Source organism: Trachymyrmex septentrionalis, unplaced genomic scaffold, assembly GCF_001594115.1.
Source record: "Trachymyrmex septentrionalis isolate Tsep2-gDNA-1 unplaced genomic scaffold, Tsep1.0 scaffold60, whole genome shotgun sequence".
NCBI classification, from domain to species: Eukaryota; Metazoa; Arthropoda; class Insecta; order Hymenoptera; family Formicidae; genus Trachymyrmex; species Trachymyrmex septentrionalis.
Genome location: NW_017305779.1, coordinates 1,083,367 through 1,105,045, shown reverse-complemented (window position 1 = coordinate 1,105,045; position 21,679 = coordinate 1,083,367). Strand labels below are relative to the sequence as shown.

At 30.0% G+C, this 21,679-nt stretch overlaps 1 protein-coding gene across 2 annotated transcripts in view; it reads right to left on the bottom strand.

The window, feature by feature from the left end:
* The window catches only part of LOC108752440 (connectin), a 135,947-nt gene that overhangs the window by 105,029 nt on the left and 9,239 nt on the right, over window positions 1-21,679 (bottom strand). The window lies entirely within an intron of this gene.

Genomic DNA, 21,679 nt, shown 5'->3' with positions numbered 1-21,679 from the left:
ACACACACACACACACACACACACACACACACACACACACACACACACACACACACACACATATATATATAAAGAGCTTAACATGCTGCAAGCTATATGACGTGATGGAAAAGTCTTGTCCCATTCAAAATTAAATATAGAACTGGTAGAATTTTTTCGGTGCTCAAACGGAATTTGTTATAAAGATTAAGCTTATAGTAAGACTCCATGATCATTAAATATTTAATCTAACATCGTTCAAAAAAGTCAAATAAATACAAAAATTGGAAAAAACCTTATAATTTTAATATCCACCGCGTATTTTTTTTGCCATGGAATTCTGATTGTTTAGAGTTATTTATTTGTTGTTTATGATTTGTTAAAATTTACCAACATTTATATTTACTGATTATTTATTCAACTTGAAGAGTTTTCAATTTTTTAAATAAAGATTAAATATAAATTGCTCAAATGTGAAATTAATAGATGTCAACAAATAATAAACAACAAATATATAATTATAAACATTTAGAAAAAAAATCAATTCGCGGTAAATATTAAAATTAAAAAATTTTTCAATTCCAATTTTTATAAAAATTTATAACATGAATATTATTAAATGTAAATCTGGTATTAAAAATAATAATTACAATATATGTATATATTATATGTACGATGAATTTAACATTGACATATTGCGTGTATTTATTTGATTGCATGTGTTTCTTAATATAACAAGCTTCCTAATAGATCTAATCTTTATTTATGAAAATTTTATTAATCTTAATTTTCATAATGAGTTTCCTTTAAGGATTGATAGTTTTAACTTAGTTTTGAACAGGGTAAAACTTTTTTAACACGTCATATACTGCACAACTGTAGCATGATAAATTATATTAAAATAACCCTCTTTACTACTTCACACTTTAATCTGAAATATCTGAAAACTATGACGTGATGGAGAATTTCCGAGAGCAAAATTATATTTAGTATTAAGAATTTACATAAAATAATAATTTTCAAAGGTTCTCTTTTTTATATTAAACTACGTTATTGAAGACAGACATTAATAAAAAAAAAACAAACAAAATGAAACTTCCTATTTGTTTCACACATAATGACACAATGCATCAAGATATATAGGGTCTGTGCTGACTGCAAATTGCGGGCGAAATATGTGCCATGTATCCGAGCGCGACGTTAAGATGTCAACGATCGAGCGGGTAATCGCTTACGCTTACAATTGTACTTAATGGAATTGCTGTTGCGGGGTGGGATTGGTCTTAAGCGGCGAAGTTAACGCGGTTTCGAGCAATACATCAGGCCCGAATGCGCGTCCTGGTCGGTCCTGGCGAATCGCCAATTATTTGGGTTAATGGGTTAAAGGGGACGTGCTGTGCTACCGGCCGCGGTATCGGTTTCCGAAACAAAGCGGAGTTCGTTTGCATCACGTTCGCAGAATATACATGTGGAAATTTAACATCCGATGCGAAATTGGAAACTACAGAGAGGGATAACATTGTGGATAACCGTAAACATTATATCGTCTCATATAATTAGGTTTAAGCTTTCCTTAGACATTATCAGCTCGTCGTATATCCTTCCTGTGTACTTTTTATCATAAACCCATCTCGTTATCACACGTTAAATTTATCGTGTTATATATCATATACATATATTCACCGAATTTATTCTTTTACTCCATTTTCTTCATTTTGCATAAAAACGAAAAAGTTCCATGAGCACACAATTTCCTTTGTTTTCCAATAAAATGCATGCGCGCTCTCGATACGTAATAAAATCGAAATTTGCCCTTTCTCTCCCCTGGGAGAGAATGGGGGGGTAAGTTGAAATGAAAAAGGGGGTACGAAGCAACATCCGAAACCGGTCCGGTGCATTGTCCGAGCGCAAGTCGCATGTCGGCCATGCCGTCTGCGACTATACTTCATAGCTCGCTCGCGCGCCGCATGCAAGTTTAATCTCCTGGAAGTAACGTAAACGCAGTAGAGTGTGTGTACACCGCCACCCCGTGCCGCGCCTCGTAGCGCTTCGCAGCGCCTCTCCCTGAATAATGCATTTATGTTGCTCCGCGTGTCCGCGAATCTCCAACGCGCCGACTGTTCGAGCGTGTCGGGATGCCGCACGCGCGACGTACCGTATTTCGAGAAAGCCGCCCCCGTTAAGTTCTCCGTGCCCATGATTGCAATATTTACATCTTGCACGAGCGGCGCGTTAATGTCCTAGAAAGAGATACCGACTTCGCGCTTTGCAATTTCGCACCCCCGATGATGCTTCGCATTTCAGAAGGATATGAGAGAGTGGTTTCGACGTGCGCTGGATGCTGATGGTGAAGATCAATTTTGTGAAAGATGTGCTTTCTCACAATGTGCAGGTAATATCATCGATATTTATGTCTTATTTAGAGCTGCTAGCATTAGAGTTTCTGAAAGACATACATTTTTAAAAGTTCCTACATTTATACGAAATTATTGGTCCTTTTACAGTTTGATATATTAAACTTTATTTTTATTACTGTTACATTTTTTATCAATTATTTTTATCTATTATTTATCTTGCTATGTAGAGTTAAATTATTAATATTTTTAAATTCGTGCTATACTCTAACTTTTTCTCGTAACCGTGCATAAACTGTTTTTTTTATATTTATTTTTACAATTAAATTAAAATTTTAACGTTGCGAAAAAGTATTATTTTTTTGAATACATAATTCTTTTTAAAAAGTATGTTAACGTTTATATGCTTTTTTTCTGAAATTTAGAAAAGTAACTTGATGCATCACCACGATGACTCGCTTTGGTTGTTATCATATCAAAGCCTGTTCTCGACGGTAATTGAAACTAATTTGTGGTCGCGTGGAAGAGATGATGCTCTCATAATTCATGTGGCGAGGGTTAATGCACCATCTGTGTAAGCGAAATGTAAATATGAAAACCGTACGTAGATATGAAGCAAACTTGAGACGTAGTCATTACATTCTAGGATATCGTATTTCCTGCAATGTATATTAAGACAAAATTGAATTCAATGTAATAAATTGCTAAAATATTTAAATGTTATGCAGTATACAATAAAGTAGATTAAATTTTACATATATATATTATTACACATAGATGTATAAAGTATATGTTAATTTACGCATTATTTTACGCAATTAAATTTAATTCGTTTTATATATGTATTATTTTGAATTATTTAAATGTATTAATCAATCCTTTTTTACAATGTGTGAAATAAGAATATTTTTATCTTCTTCTAGAATGAAGGTTCGGAGGTAAATTTTTTTAAAACGTTATAAAATTGTTTTATTTTCTTCTATAATATTTTTCTGGTGCAAATAAATATCTCGAGCAAATCGATACAATTTGTCAGCAAGCAGTATCACGTGATAGTAAGTTAAATCACGATACAAGTTTAATCTTGCGGCTATTTGATCACGAGGCCGTCCTCGAAGAGGCGCCGTACATCACGAGCTCCGCAGAATTCTGATTTCAGACATCGATCGACATCTTGTCGTAAGATAGATTGAACTCTCGACGAGATTGACTTACAATACCCGTCGGGCTAAAGTCCGACGAGTACGACGCAAATATTGGAATCACGCGCGACAGTACCAGAACCTGGCCTCTTAAATTATCCTTACCATCTCTACGAATAGACTTTTAAGAGACAGTTTAACCAGCAATTCTGTACAAAGTAAGATGCAAAATAACAGTTAAATAATATTTATAATATTAATCGATATATAGTAATAAATATGTATAATATAGAAAAACTTTAATTTATTCAATAAAACTGATAAATTTGTTTTAGCGATACTTTCTGCCAACTCCCCTTATCGCCTCCCTATAAGTAATCCTCCATTTAGGAAACTGCTGATCTAGATCTTTAAAACTCGAAACTAAACGGAACGAATCAATTTTCGTTCCAGTCAGCTTGTACATCGTGAAAGAATTCGACACGCCAGGATCAACGTAACGACACGATGACGACGATAAATGAGTTCACCCGTATATCCCCCGGCTCTCACGCTGTCGCATAACGTCTTACTTAATTCTCTTGTTAAACGTGTTAAATGTACGAGGCACATCCAAGTGGAACGATGCTGAAAGCATGACAAATCGTAGTTTTCGTCATCCGTTTTGCAAACCATTCGGAATTGCATTTAATCTTTAAGATAAAGTATCTTAGCTCTTTATAATTTTTTTCATTTATTATGAACCATTTACTTTTTATTATACTGAAGTTAAATAAGGAAAAAGAAATAAAAATATAAAAAATAGTATTATAGCGATTATGTGACATTTTTCTTTTCAGTTTAATTAAAAAAATATAAGATTTCTAATTTCGGAATGCAGCATTTTATTTATACTATTTAAATAAAATAATAAAATAAAGAAGCGAGGAATTATAATTAATAACAGTGTTCGTTGGCTTTGGCTTATGAAGTATTTTTTGATGCTGAAAACAATACTGTCCTGTTAGAATTTGCCTCACGTTACATTTCCGAGAATTTATTATTACTTTGCTTTTTGTTCTTTTTTATTTTTTATTCTTGTTTTATTTTTATTATTCCGCCATATCGCGAATCTTTCCCGACTTCAAATAAACGTCAAACGGTGATAACTTCAAACTCATGTAACTTGATCATAAAAAGTCGTCCAGAAACAAAAAAAACTTATTTTGAAGGCAAAAAATAGTACTTTAAGATAGTGTGGGTAAAATTGGCAAAATAAAATTTCCTTAATCAATAGCAATACAATTAATATTCTAAATATGATCAATATCGTCATTTTTCGCCAATATTATTCCAATTTGCTCGGAAATGTGAAGTGATAGAATTTTCTGAGCACAGATTCAAATCCAGTGGCTAAAAATGTTCGAGAAGTCACTTCACAAAAATAAAAAAGTTAAATTTAACAGTGAAATAATATCATAGACATCAATGCAAAACTATGAATGTATTCTTATTGTCAATATATCAAATATAACTTATTGTTAGACAAATTTTTCCAGTAATTTAGGTCCTCCAAACAGCATTATTACGTTTCCATTCTTGCATATTATTCAGAATTAATCCAGCGGTTAAAAATGTTCGAGAAGTGACACTTCGCATACCCAAAGCAAAAAAGTCAAATTTAACAGTGTAATAATATCACCAATGCGGTACTATGTAAATGTATTCAAATATCACTTATTGTTAGACAAATTTTCTCAGTAATTCAGGTTCCTCCAAACAGCACTATTACGTTTCTGTTCCTCTCAAGTCGATGCAAGTTGCATTATTCAGAAGTATCAACACCGCTTGGCACACAGGCGGGTGGAGCAAATTACGCGCGATTCGTTAGCAGAAAGAGATCGTCGGCGAGTTGGTAATTTATAATCGTACAGCCACTCTGTTACACCCCCGATCACCCGCCGTGCCCGCTACCGGAATTTATCGTGCGATGGTTAACACGATTTTCGCGTGTACGGCCTGCTTAATATATTCGCGCGATCTATGTTCTACAATACCGAAATATAGCGGCAGCACCGTGTCAAGCTGATCGAGAATTTATAGTCTAGCTACTTGTAATACTTGAATACGCTTTTCGTTCGCGTTCAAGATCTTTTTCTCATTTTTCTTCACTTTCCGAGTAAAACCATATTTCGTATTCACTTATCTTCATTTCGTTTCATTTTACACTTGTTCATTTAAATGCTCTTCCATTTATTTAACTAGAATTCTATAATCATTCATTTTCCATCAGAATTCTTAATTCAACCAACATTTTTTTCTGTGTACATATGTAGTACTAAATTTTTTTTAGTTTGGAGAGTAGAAAATAAAAGTTAACACTTTCAAATATACAATGCCTTATAGATTTCATATAAATTTTCTTGCAATTTATGGGGACACCCATAAATTTTATATTTAAGCTATAAAATATCTTAGCTATAAAATATATATTATATCTTCAGCTATAAAATTACCTAACTCTATTCGAAGAGCAGATAAGAAATTTAAATTTGTTACCCAGTGCAAACTTAGTTAACTAATTTCTAAAAAGATATACGAGACTCTGTGTGCAAACTAAAGAGTATATGTGTAATGTTTTGTATACAATAGAATATGTTCTTAAGATTAATTCAAGTAGAAAATGTTCTATTAAGTTTAATTTAATAACTTAGCTGTAAGCATTTAAAATTTATTAAAAATTAAAAAATTCTTTGCAACATTTTATAATTAAAAACAAATAAGTATTTTAATAATTAAGAATATAAAGCGTAAAAATCACATAAATCATATAAATGTTCATCCGAGATAATATATAAAAAGTACAATTCAAATAAGATTTGGAATAATAATTATAAAGCAGATCTATGCTGATTATGTATCAAACTAATTAACTGAAACCGATCTCGGAAACATAATTCTTCGGTTTATAAGTTATAGAACACTTTGTATAGCACTTTTGATGCGAATTGTATCTACAAGATTTCGGATTGGGCTCCGCGTGACTCGCCTTGTGACAGCAATTTTGCGATAGCCGTACGTATGTGTTGCATGCAAATACCCGGAAGTCCCGGTCTTCGGTGAGAATTTAGGTTGCATGCTCTCTCCTACATACTCCCATTCTGCAATTTGTTCTCGCGGTAGCCTTCCAGAAGCGATACCCTCCACGAAGCGTTGTCCGACGACGTCGACGTCACTACCGGATTACGAGTACGGCGCATTGCCCCGCCCTTCTACGATGAACATGACAGAAATTCGATGGAATCGGCATCTAGTATGGTTTAAATTTCTGATCAAATTGAACAAAGAATCGTTGACTCAGCAAAAAAAACTCGACGTTTTTGCAATGCATAAATTATAATCTCTATAAATAATGCATATGCCGTCATATGCCACGGTCCAGCATTTATTGTAATTATTTTGTTTTTAATGTAGTTTTCGAACACTATTATAATTTTTAGAAAATTTTCATATTCCTTTTTGTATAAATCATTTTAATTTTTCAAATATTAGGTATCATTTTAATTTTTTCACAAAATATTAGGTATCTTCAGAAGTTTTAATCTTTCTTAAATTTTCTTTTATTTACATGTAATAATATAACTTTTCTTCTGTTTTTCCGGCCAAATCATTTAATATTTAATTGATGACAATAATTAATGACAAGAATAGCGTTGACAGTTTAATCTGATTAATAAAGCACGTCTTTCATATCTCATCAGAAGCACTTACTTAGAAAGAATCTTCACGTCAAAATTACTGTTTTTAAAACGACAAAGTACTTCATGTATTGTGAGATACGGTACTTCATCAAGAATAGAACAAATTGACATGCTTTAGCAGCGTTTTTTTCTTGAAGCTCATACTGAATGTAATGTTAAAGATACCTAAAGCTTTCATCGCTCATTATGTTTACTATTATTTTGTAAGATTGTATGCATTATTAAATTATAAAATACGACTTTTCGAATAATTTAATATCAGTTTTATACATGAAAAGGCGGTAAATTATTTAAATTTAAAGTAATTATATCAAAACGTTAAAAAAAAAGACTAAAACTTCTGCTTACATCTAAATATAATAAAACTCATTACTATATACAAAGTAAAAACAACTTTTCACTAGTCAATTAACAATGCTGATTAATTCACGGTCAGTGTTAACATATAACTTCGGCAACATATCGTGTAATTTTCGTGTTTGAATTAAGATAGATTACAGATTAAAGGCGCTCATTAAAGTCCAATTCACTCTCATGCCTTCCTTTCCAGTTCGCTGCACGTCTACACAATGTGGAACGAGCTTAATCCTCGATGATACAGGTTTATAAATCTCGCTCCCCTTTTTCTCCTCCCCCAAGCTACTCTTTACTCTCAAGTACCCGAGACGTCGCGACTTCCCGTTCCTGCTTGTATTTCCAATTCGCTCTCCCCTTTCAGCGCAAGTACGCCAACTTTTCTTGAGAATTCTCGCATCTACCTTCTTCATCCGCAGACGACAAAGCAATTCTTCAAAGGTGCCGTAAAGTTATTACGAGTGAAATAACATACGTCTCGATTCAACCATCGACCGATATTCTATTCGGCACCCTGTCATGTACGATATAGCATTCACGCTTCCCTTTTCTTATCTTGTGTGAAACCATTATGATTATTATTATCTCTTTTACTAAAAAGCTAAAAAAGATAAACTATTTCCACATTAACATTTATTAATGTCTTTACACATTCAGGATCATAGCTATTTCTTTATTAGTTGAGCAAATATATTATGTTTGAATTCATTTATTATGACTATTAATTACTGTTAATTACAACCGTTAACTATTTCAAATACAGAAATACATTTTCTATTAATTAATTTAATTATTTTCTACTATTTATCTTTAATTTTATGCACGTTCAATCTTTCATACACTTAGCAACTTTTCATATGCTAAACTGTCAGACAAAGTTCATGGCATAACGAATATCTAAGCATTACGCGTCCAACCAGGAATACCTAATAATCCTTATAGATTCCGGAAGTATTAAAACATTTATGTACCTAATTAAATCTATAGTACATTATTAATTTGTAATACAATCTTAATGTATCTATACCAAACTGTAATGTAAATGCATCAAATATAGTATTAACATTTCCCTGTTACGGATTGACGTAATCCAAGGAAATATTCATAGGAAATATTAGTGGCTCTTTAACCATAATATAAAAATCCTCAGCTTAAACTTCCGAGAAGAGCTCTTCCGCATCTCCAAACAAATTTCGACTTAGAACGAAATCGGATCGCATGCGAAGACTCGTCTTTTTGCACGCGATCGACTATGTGTTTATGCACGCATAAACACATAGAGCTGTGCAAGATGCTTTCGGCTCACTCAATAGGATTGTGAGATTATAGGAAGAGGAATTCGTCGACACATGTGTACTTTCACTTACATGTGCACATATTGCACATAACAACATTCTTTGTTTGACAAATAGGATAAACTATTTACATCAATTAAATATTCTTGCAATATATGTTGACTGTAATTTAGTTTCTGTAGACTCATATAAATATATAAAGAAATATTTTCTATAAAATATATGTATATATTGTAGAACGTATTCTTTACAGCATATAGAAAGATATATAATTTGAAGAGATCCTTCCTCAAAACAATGATATAACTGAGAAAAGAATGATCGTTTGCGTATAAATAAGTCGAATAGAAAGTTTATAAAAATAGAATTAATAATTAATAATATTTTTATAAAAATAAAACTAAATATTTGCGCTTTCTAAAATTTTAATAATTTTTAGCCAGCTTATACATTATTTTAGTGATGACATCGCCAACAATATGAAATAAATCAAAATTTTTACTTGTAGACTTTAGACTTTAGCCTTCATAATCATCTACATATATATATATATATATATATATATATATATAATTTTTAGTTGCGCTAGCCTATCCGCAATGTCAATATACGATTTTGATAAGCTAATGCAACTAAAAATTGGCTGCTGCAGCCAATTATAAACATGCTATGCCATATTTTACCAACTAAATTGCTGCAGCAGCCAATCTTTTCTTTCAGTGTAGTTACATTTTTTTAATAACTTAACGTAGTTACATTTTTTTGGTAACGGTAATAAATTTTACAGTTATTTTTATCGTTACATTGCACACGATTGAACACGGTTCGATTGGACACAAGCCACTCATAGCGCTTGAAACTAAAAAGTCCTTAGGCACTTATCCATCCGCTTTGATAGTCGATTTTAAAAAATTAACGGAAAAGCAACAAAAAATTACTTTTTCAAATAACGGTAACTATAACGAGTTATTTTTAAAAAATCAGTAATTAATAACTTGTTACTTTTTCTACTCAGTAACTACTTTCCATTTCCTATATATATATATATATATACAATTAATATTATTATTATATATCGCATCAAATGAAATAATTTGCACAATAATTTACAGTATAAACATTAGGTATTCGCCTCTTACAGTCTTGAGGGTCGAAGTTGCGAAATCGCGTACTGACTTAGATATTCGATTTCGGTTGGCCTGTTAAGTTTTGACGGAATTCGCCCGGTAGTAATTCGATGTTGCGAGTTTGCTAGTAATTTTGCAGAGAGGTCTAGCGATATAACATCTAACGGGAAAGTGGCCGAATAGTGCGATCGATCTCTCGGCGGCGCGAGAGAAATTTCGACGCCAAGTTGCAACCCTAGGAGTGCGCGCGCGCCTATGTGCCTTCGAATACCGGATCTATGTAGAATTCCCGACAACTCCGAATTTCGAACTTCCTTCGGACAGCCGTTGCTTAACGTGACCAACCACAGCTGTTTGAATCGGCAATATTTGGAGCTGGAGAAAAATTCAAATATCTAAGATATTGCATATGGGCACATTCATAAGTAGTCGATTTAAAAAAAATTCCAAATTTGTTATGCAAATACTTCAAATATGTAGCCTGTTTTTACCTCTTCGAAACTACTCTACCATATAACTAACTATTTAACCACTTTCTCCGCAAACTTACTTCAATAGTTAGACATTATAAAGGTGATATTCCATAAATTAAAATTAGATTTCATAATAATCTAATAAACATGAAATTGACAATGAAAAAAAATTCATAAGGAAGATAAGTGTTTCAATATTTCTGAACAAATAACACCTTAAACGACACAGATTGAATCAAGCGGACTGTTTAATTAATGCCAAATTGAATTAATATGACAATCATTCTCGTGAACAATGGAAACGAGGAGCTGAATGGTGCTCGAATCAAACATTCACTCGACCGAAATGGGACCTAACTTGAATTGGCACTTAGACAAGGAAAGATGAGGTAACAGCAGAAGAGAGAAAAGGAAGATGCATGGGAGAGGCCGTAACTGTATTACAAAAGTCAAGTAGCCGCGAGCACTCGTGGTCCACTGTTCCAAACCATTGTTGCGCCAACACAGATGTCAAAAGGAGAATCGGCGGTGGCCATATGGTGCCGGCCTCGTGGCTGAATTCGAGTGTCATACACTTATACAGATCGAGCAAACGCGAGCTTATCTCATTATGAAATAATGTCCTTCTGACGGTCTATAGTACATTTAATCATCGATCGCGAGAATTTTATTATAGTAAACTGGCGAGTAATCAGTAGAACAAAAATTATTAAAATATTTTAAAGAAAATATTTAATATTTTTTTTTAAATAAGAAATATACATTTCATTATCTTTTTCTCTTTTTATAGATTCTTCGATCAATTTAAAATTAATATTTTTCTTAAGGTCATAATTAAATAAAAAAAAGACTCCACGGAAAAGTATTATTATTTGTAGAGAGTTAATTTATAGAAAATTAAATTTTTTCATCATTATTAGATCAATTATATATCAGAGGAAGAAAATTAAATCATTGAGAACTATCAATATCTATCCAATATTTGAATTTATTACATTATATATAACATTAAAATTAATATTCAAATAACATAATTTTATATAGGTTTAGTAAGCTCTAACAAATTTCAAATCAATAAAATAATTGATATAGAAGAGAAATGTTAATTATTTTTGAATAACTGATATTCAAAACGACACAAATTAAATCAGCAGTATCATCATCAATGAGATATGTATATCATATTGTACATTGCAAAAGATTTATATGCAATAAACTAACTATTTTTTAATTTTAATATTAGTAATAATTATTTTGTTGTCTTAAAATAAAAAAAATATTATATTTACACATTTAGAGAGATCTAAAACTATCTAACTTTAAATAAACAATAAAAAAATGTTTAGTAGATTACACTGAGTACATTTTTAAACTTTTTCACATTTTATGACACATGGCAGGTGATTCTGATAAGTTTTTTTCCCGTAAATTATAAATTTTAAAAATAAGAACATTATAGAAATTCGGATATCAGCCCGAATAAAACTTTAAGCTATAATAATAAAATAAAAATAAATAAATAACATAAAAAAATTTTTTTTGTAGCACAGATTTTTTTTAGGAGTGCGTACCAATTACAATTATTCTGTAATATAATAAATCCAATATTTAATCTAATATGTAATCATAAAAAAATTCTATAAAATTCTATAAAATTCTATATATTCTTCATTTTTATGTTAAATTCTGAAAATTAAAAAAGTTCTAACAATATATTTAATTTTAGATAGAATAAAACTTTTCTAATATGTTAAATATGTACTATAGTATGGCATAAGACAGTTAAAGTAGTTTAAATAATTTTCTCCATAATTTTATCTGTAACTTTTTAAAATTCTGAAATAATAAAATATCTTGGCAATCAAAATTTTGTTACGCATTAAAGAAACCATAGAGAATATAATTTTTCTCGAATTTAAAAAAAAGAGTTACATTTTATTGAACTATGTAATTGATTAAACAATTATCTAAACAAATTGCATTTATTTTGAAAATTTTTCATTTTTGATTATATTGGAATAAAAATAAATCTCTATCGACTTAATAACTAAGTTGATGAATAACTTAAATGTACAGATATAATCTTTATTATTGTAGGATAAACACAAAGCTCGATTTTCAGACTAAAAATACTGTATGTGCTTATTGACTTTATCAAGATACTTTATCAAGATACTTCTCGCATATATAATGATCAAACCGTAATCAAAAACTAATTATCTCTGAACAATAAATAACAGGAGAAACTATACAATAGTATAAATCACATTTCTAAAGAACATAGCACTGTATATAATTGTTAGGTTTATCAGTTATAGTTAGCTTTCCCTATTATTATAGTTATACTTTTTTTCTTATAAGAACTTAACAGTTTTACATAATCTGACTGTGTTCAAACTCGCGTTAAGCAGCAGATTTTTGTAATAAAAGATACAAAAACAAAGATAATCGTCAAAACTCTGTAAAAGGAATGAAACTACGAGGCGAAGTAAGCAACTATAAAGGCGCAAAGGAAAATGAGAAGGTTGACTCCGAGAGATTTCTAACTATGTATAGGGTTGTTCTTATATAAGTCGTCGTCGTGTCGTTGTCGTTGTCGTCATCGTCGTCTTTGTTGGTTTCCGCACAGATAGAAACGTGTAAATGTTGGCAGGATTAAATCCACGACAAAGGACTCACCAGATTCCTTCCGGGTACCGAAAAAGAGAATGGTAGAAAGTTCGTTGTCGCGTACTGTTCATAAGAAACCTCTGTCATACCCTCCCGATTGAGAGAGAAACGACGAACGACGCTATAATGAACTTATGGGATCGAAGGCCGCAAGGGACACAATGCGAACTGTATCAAAGAGTAACGCAATTAGCATTTCGCGACGAAATTCGTATCTTTAATTAACGTTCGCTCGTTAGTGGCGACACTGTCGGAATTTTGCTGCTAGAAAGTAGAAGCTTCACGAAGAAGAACACTTATGACGTTACTTGATTTTCAGCATTCATAACTGTTACTGCATATTTCATTAAAATCATGTCTTTGTATTCTAGACATTTATTACTCATTTTGTAAGTAATGAATACTATTTAATTTGTTAAATGGAGTTCAACAATCTTTTAAGTAAGATTGTTTCATTATTATTATTATCACATTGTTATTATAATCACATTTTATGTTTTTATACAAAGAATATTCGTTGTGGTTAAATATCGATAACAATTAGCTTGTTATCATTTAGTAAATTATAATAATTACATATTAATTACTAATTAATTACTAATAATAATTTTTAATTAATAATGAAGAATTAATGAATATATTTTAATAATGACAATTAAATTCCAATTTTAACTTATTTCAGAAGTACTGTTTCTTTCATAAAGTTATTTACAGATATAATTTATTGTATCTTAGTTTTTGTATATAATTTTATTTATATTTAACCTTATATATTAAGAATTTTATTTCTTCATGCATTAGAAAAAAACATTTATATCTTTATTATAATTCTCATTAATTTTTTATTTTATATATAAAGAATTCTATTAATATCGATTAAATTAGCTGTCTTAGTTAATTAAATTAATAATTAAAGAATTAATGCTTTGAGTTTTTGCTTGTAAGCGAATGCATTTAAAGACGTTCGCGCTCGTAAATTGGTGAAATCATGGTATGCATAATTCGCTCTATCGCATGATGAAGTAAATCGATTATTCCCATTACGGGCGTCGTATCGAATCGCACGCGCCGATAAATTCCCTCGGTTATAGCGCCGAAGGTATCTCGTTTTCGACTTCAAAGTTAATTAAAATTTCCTTGCGATTCATAATTCGCGATTTCGATGCAAATGAACTTCTCTTTCCGCCCCCTCTTTCTCGTCTCACACTCTCTCTTTCTTTCTCTTTCTAGAGCACTCGAGAGTAGCTTCCTCCCACTTGTGTCTACAGTCAGTTATATTTGAGAATTACATAGAAAATTGATATGTGCATGTAGATGCATGTAGATGTAGAAAGATATTGGTGCACTGAAAAACATCATAGTTTTTTCTCACAAAACTTTACTGCGCAGAAGTCACGTTTTCATGGTAACATGCATAACATATCGCCTTCATTTGTTTGCTGTGCATTCGCGAATATGGTTCAAATAATGTTGTACAGAGAGGGAGGGAAGGAGAAGAAGAGAGAGCGAGAGAGAGAGAGAGAGAGAGAGAGAGAGAGAGAGAAAAGAAAAAACGAAAGAAAAAAAATTGTTGTAAAAAATAATCTTTAAATAAAATTAAAATTATACATATAATAATCACTGTACAGAATATTATAATAATAATAATATTATAATAATAAAAATGAAAACACAGAAAATATAAAAAATAAATAAAAATATAAAATATGATAACATAAAAAAATATATAAATAATGTTAGAATTATAATATAGCTTTAAAACTTTAAAATTAAAAATAAATAATAGTTTTATTACAATTAAGTAAAATTAAAAACTTATTTTTCATTACTGCCCTATTTTTAACTACCTAAAAAAATAACATTAAGTATAGTTTATAATTTAATAATTAAAATACTCTTTGTAAATTATAATGGAATTTATTTTATTTTTTGTAATTATCATTTTATTTTATATTCTTTTAGATATTTTGTTATTCATCGAGAAATAAAATATAACATTTTTGAGACGAGAATTTAATTCTGTTAATATTAATTCTATTCATAATAATTCACAAACCTATTATCAACATCATTTAAATAAAAATATAAAAATCGTTTCTAAAAATCTTTCCTCACATAAATAACTGGATGTCGTATTAGGCGAATCAACACGAGTTCAAAGTTCTGTGCGTTTCCACATTTCTGCCATAAAGTTTCTGGCGAGGTAGATCTCCGTCGGGAGATTCCTGTCGTAAGCTGGCCGGATATTTGCCTATCCCGAAACTGTTCTTGTCATGCTGCGAAATACGTTTCCTATCGGGCGAATTTTTCCTCGTCATGACTCAAAACTTCACTCACGAAACTGGATTTAATCTTACGACGAAATTACCCTACTACTACGTACCGCTAATATTTCAACATTGCCTGAAAAAGTACAAGAAGACAGAAAGTACGCCATTTCAATTTGTAAAATTGTAATAGAAACTATCCGTTTTCTTTAGTAGAAAAAAATTCCAATAATTTCATTACTTCTACGTAATATATGTGACATTATATTTTTCTCATAATAAGAAATACAGAATAAGCAAAATGTATCAGTCCGGCTAAATATATTAAAAATAAAACATTTGAAAAAAAAATTTTATATAAAAATTGTATATTCTATTATAAGCTGATCTTTACTTCAGCTTTAAGTCTTAGGTCATAAAAATCTGACAAGTCACAGTCGAATGTAAGAAGAATAATTAGCTACAATTGGTCAATTTCTTATGGTTTAAGAAGCTTAAGTAAAGACCGCAACAAAGACTTATTTTCATTCCTACTAAAAGTGGAGATTATTACGTTTTTATATAAAGGTATTCTTCTAAAAAAAATCACACAACAGATTTTTTTAAGAATCTTAAAATTCTCGATATTCGTCAAATCAATGTTCTTATAAAATTTAATATTTCGAAAAAACTTATAGTTAAAAGAAAGAAGAAATTTAACAAAAATTTGTAGACCAATGTTCGACTGCTAGTCGAATTTCTCTGAAAAAATTCTTGTTTTCATTTGTTATGCAAAACGGCTTTAAGAAATAAATGGAATCCGAGATGCCACACAAATAGAGGGAATCTAAGATGAGAATTTTGCAAGTAATGAAATAAAAAACGCAGAAGGTGATCGAAAGTCTAGTGTCTAGTTCACAAAGGTTGGTACAAAAAAAATAAAAAGTTCAAGATAAGATTTATCCTGTAACTCAAGAAGACATACTGGAATGCGCTCGAGAATGCAGTCGGCGACAGAAAATATAGGATTTCCTAGATTTAGCTAGTTACCTTTTACCTCTATGGATTCCTAAGTAAAATACGCGACAACGAATAAAATAATAATGTACGTGATCCCTTTTTAAAATGCCTATAAATATTTAATATATTTCTGATAATTAAATACGGAGACATTTTAAGGAGGAAACGTTTATTATTAAAATCAGTTTAATACAAAACCTTTGTTCTAAAAATGGAACGTTAGCCATTAACGGGTTAAAGGTTCGTTTTTTTTTCATACTACATGCCGTGGTAATATTCCATCCGGTGGCACGCCGAGTCGTTATCACCACCGGAAAATGGGAGAAAAGCGAACAACATTTTCATCAGCTCAGCGGCCGAATGAAAAATGGCATGCGCGGCGAGCGCACATGAAAATACGCGACGACGCAAATCCGATTAATATACGTCGGATCGGCGTATCGACTGCTTTTACGCGTATTTCCCTTCTTATCCCTCTCTTCCCTTTTCGTCCCCTTTTTACTGTCCCCGCGTGATGTCCTATGAATCACCGTTTAAAACGTCGCGTGCGCCAGCACTCCCCGAAATCATTTTTCACGTCTCTTGATTGATACAAACGCGATCTAACCACCACTTGCAGAAAACTTGAAGAAAACGGGAGAAAAGCGAAAAAAGGATGGCGAAGGGCGAATCACCCTTTATCTAGTTTTTACACATTGCTCTTTTTCCCGTTCCAAAGCACCATGCACCCACCAGCCAGATTACACTACCGTTTTATATCCCATTTTCGTTCTACATTTTTGCCACTTTGTTACCTTACCTTTTTTATTTTCTTTTTCCCTTTTGATCACTCTTCATTTCCATTCTACCTTGCGTTTGTTATTTTTGTTTATCTGGAATTTATTTATCTTATTTTATTTTAATATTTATTTTAATATGTACTCTTTATAATATTTACTTTATTAAGTTAAAATTATTAGATAATTAACCCCTTGTACAATTGTAATTCTCTCTCTTTACAGTAAAATTTTATATAAATTATTGAATTTAATTAAACCGTTTTCAACAAATATGGCAAGAAGAGAATATAAAGTTTGAACAGAAATCGACAAATCGCTTTTAAATCGAAAATAAATGCCCGTCGCGAAAGGAAGAACGTAAACTTAAACTGACATGTCACCAATAAAATTGATAGATTATGTCTTGCGAATAGAATTGATAGATGCCAATATGTGTATTTATTTCTATTGATTGCAATAAAATCTGCCTACTTATACTTGTCTCTTTTATTGAATCATATTCTCTCTCTCTCTCTCTCTCTCTCTCTCTCTCTCTCTCTCTCTCTCTCTCTCTCTAATGTATACTTATATAATTTTCTTTATAAATTGTAATTATATAATGTATGATTACAATTTTCTTTATGAATTTAGATACAAAACTTAATGTAAAACAGCTTCATCGCATTTAACAAATAATCGAGAACAAAATTAAATAATTTTGTTTTGTATTTTGTTTGATAAAAAATAGTGAATTATACTGACATTACTCTCTTAGAATGTATTGTTTATTTTGTTAGTAGAATCATTCAATGCAAAACTATATTGAAGTATAAAGCTACACCCCCAAATGATAAAATAAGGACAAACAAAAAAAAACTGACTTGATATAGGATCGAAGGAAGACAGTTTGATAAAATATGGTATCGAACAAAACCGCGAGAGCGGCAAGTCGCTTCGTACGAAGAAGAAAAATCTATGGGATTCTGCGCCCGCACCTGCGGTTTCATTGGCGGCGAACGGAGAAATATGGTTTTTAAACAAACATTTTCCTAGGTCAGCCTCTTTCCGAGACTACGAAGCCACCGTTCGCGTGTGATCGATAACGATTGATCGGGAACTACTTCATGTATATGCTCCAAGTAAATCGTTGTGTACGTATGTGAACAGAAAATATTGATAGATTTCTCTTCATAAATATATCAGAACAAAAAATGTACAGAGAAAAAGAGACAAAAAAAGAAAGAAAGAAAGTATCCCTTTTTATTGCTTATAACTTCGATGACGATTTAAGAATGTTTCAAATTTTCTACATAATTAAATTATTTAAATTTATACTAGAGATAGTTTTTTATTGTTCCTATATTCAAACAAATTTAACCTCGACTGCAGCAACGGATCGTTTGGACTTAAAGCGAAAATTTTAAACGACTATAAAATCTGTACGATTGGTATTATGACTGTTGAGAGATTATAAATTGCAGATAAAAAAAAAACTTTAAAAAACTTCCTCTATCAATCGCCATAAATCGAATATTTACTTGCATTCTGTACTTCAAATAGGACGCTTTAGAACTTAAATTTTAGAACTCAGCTTTTCATAACTGTAGTTGAGAGTTAATAATAATTATTTCTGTGGGTCTCTTGAGAGAAATATGTATTAAAATTTATTATATTTATAGAGACTTATTACATATTTATTTCATGTACATATTTCCATCATACTTCTAATGTGATGAATATGTACATGTAACCAATTACTGAATCAACATGTAATAAATTTTAATAGAAAAAAGATCTGAAACAAATTACATAAAACTTGGAATTTTTCTATTGTATTCTATAGGTTTGCTTATAAACAAGAAATGTTGATCAACTGTGTTTACATATTTATGAAGCTTCGTTCTGAATACATATTTCACGCTTTCGAGTATGTGCGAAATACCAAGAAAAATGTAAATTACATGTAGGAATGCTCGTATTCAAAATTTCAAAATACGTAATAATATGTATAATTGGAATCCGTATTTTTATCTACAAGAATATTTAATCACGCATTTAACGTACGGAAAGAATAGTTTTGCTGAAATATTTAAAATTAAGTTTAGCATATAGATACAGAAAATAATTTTGATAACCATTGAATAATTTATAAGACGCTCAAATGGGATGACAATGCTGCAAAAAATGTTAACAGTTTAGCAATCAATTTGAGTAATTCATATAATTATTTTTTGGGTTCAACCGAATTATTTTCAGACCTATATTTAGCTAAATATTTAGTTACTTTAGCAAAACTATTCTTTCCGTATGAATATTTTAAAAATCAATAAAAGTGACACTTTTATATTTTGTACAAAAGTCACAAAATGTGACTTTTTAAAAGTTCAAAAATGTCAAAACTAATATGATGAAATCGATATCAATATAGTATAAAAAATCTGCGGTTTTTATTGCCAAAAATAAAACTGATTGCACAGAATCAAATCTAAAGGTACTATCAAATAGCTAATGGAAATCCATCCAATATTCAAAACTTGAATTAAATTTTAACTTATAAAAATCTTAATCTACATCTTTAAAAATATCAAATATGTAGATATATAATAATATAGCTGTATAAAAAAATGTTTATATAGTATTTTTATATATAGTACTATTATTAGTTATATATATTATTATATAATTTTTTATATAATAAATATGCAACGTAGATATATTAAAATTTTTCCTTGTGTATATTATTTAACTAAAAGCAACTAACAAAATATTTAATAAAAATATCTATTCGAAAACATAAATACAAATTTTTTATAAATTTAACAAATAAAAAGAGTATAAATTTTTCAATATTTCGTATATTGGAATTGCGATAGTTAGAATTAATAGAAATAAAATTTAAAAAAATATAGCAAAATTTATTTTAATTTTACCGATAATTGTTATTGACTAATAATTTAAACTTTTTAATAATTTTAATTACTCAGTAAATTCAATAATTTAGTAAATTCAATTATTAGTCTTCTTGAACACTTATTGGCTGAAAATGATTAACATTTAGACTTGTTTGATTTTCGTCGACATTTGCTACATGTTGGAAAAGATGAAGCGGACCGATAATAATAACGAACGACGTGTCAAACTGCAAATTACCGGACGGGAGAGATTGTTTAAAACAATATTCCGCCAAGGTACTGTCAATAATCAACAGCCAACGGCTACTGTAAATTTGGAACGATCGAATGCCATTATGCCATTTTCGGGATATGTATTTGTCGATGCACGATTATTCCGTTTTACGGCGACTGCTACAATACTTTACTGTCGTGGAATTAAACGGCGTTGTTGCCGTCAGTCATAAAAATAACTAACGTGTCGCGAATAGCAATGAATGAAAGCCCGATCGGTTACAGTTTGATAAAATCGACGTAATTTCGACGGATATTTAATAGAATGGGAGTTACCATACCTACCATTCCTTCAAAAATTATATTCCAACACACATACAGAATTCGATCCTTTATTTATTATATAAATTGTTAATAATATGATATTATACTAAATATTAAAGAAAGCTTAAGATTTGTAAATAATTACTTGTAAAAACATTTCATATATATTATAGATAAACATCACATTCTAGGTTAATAAGAAATATTTTAATATTTAGGTATTTTTTTTAATTAATAAATATGGCAAGTAAAAAATTAAACTTAAAAATCTGTCTGTATAATTTATATAATACAAAAAATATTATACAATTTTTTGTATTTATATATAATATAAAAAATATTATGTCTATATTTCACAAAGACAGATTCTATTCTTTTTTTTGTACTAGAACAACAAAAGTTAGTTAAACATTTGCGCATACTTAATAAAAAATTTATAAACAAAATTTACGATAAAAGAATATTAGAAGTACAACATAATACGACCAAAATATAAAATTTAAACTTTCGATATCTATTAAATATCATCGATATCCAATTTTATAACTAATAAGAGTAATAAAATAACAAATGCAATAATTTCCATTAAAGGAAATTTAAGAAGAAAGAAATTTAAAATAGAACATCTGATATAATCAAGAATAAAATAAAATATTGTAAAAAGAAATAATATAATATAATAACTAACATCATTTTCAGGGAGACTGAAGATGAAAAAGGTGAAACGCCAATCTCTAAATGGCTACTGCTAAGTAAAATTGTTCTCTGTACATTACCAATTCAAATCGATACTATATTATGGAAGATAAATATCTTTTCAGAGCAATATAATATAATCAGCAGTTTAAAAAATGTAAAATTTATATTATGCAAATGATAAATGTTGTACATGTTCTATATTTCACAGAGACAGAGACTATTTTTTCTTTTACATTAGAACGAAAAGTTAGTTAAATATATACGCGCACACTCAATAAATGTTATAGACAATTGCATTTTTATCTACGTTAAAAAGAAAAACTCAAATACAAAATTGTTAATGATGCGTTTTATGTGTGTGATTATTACTTAA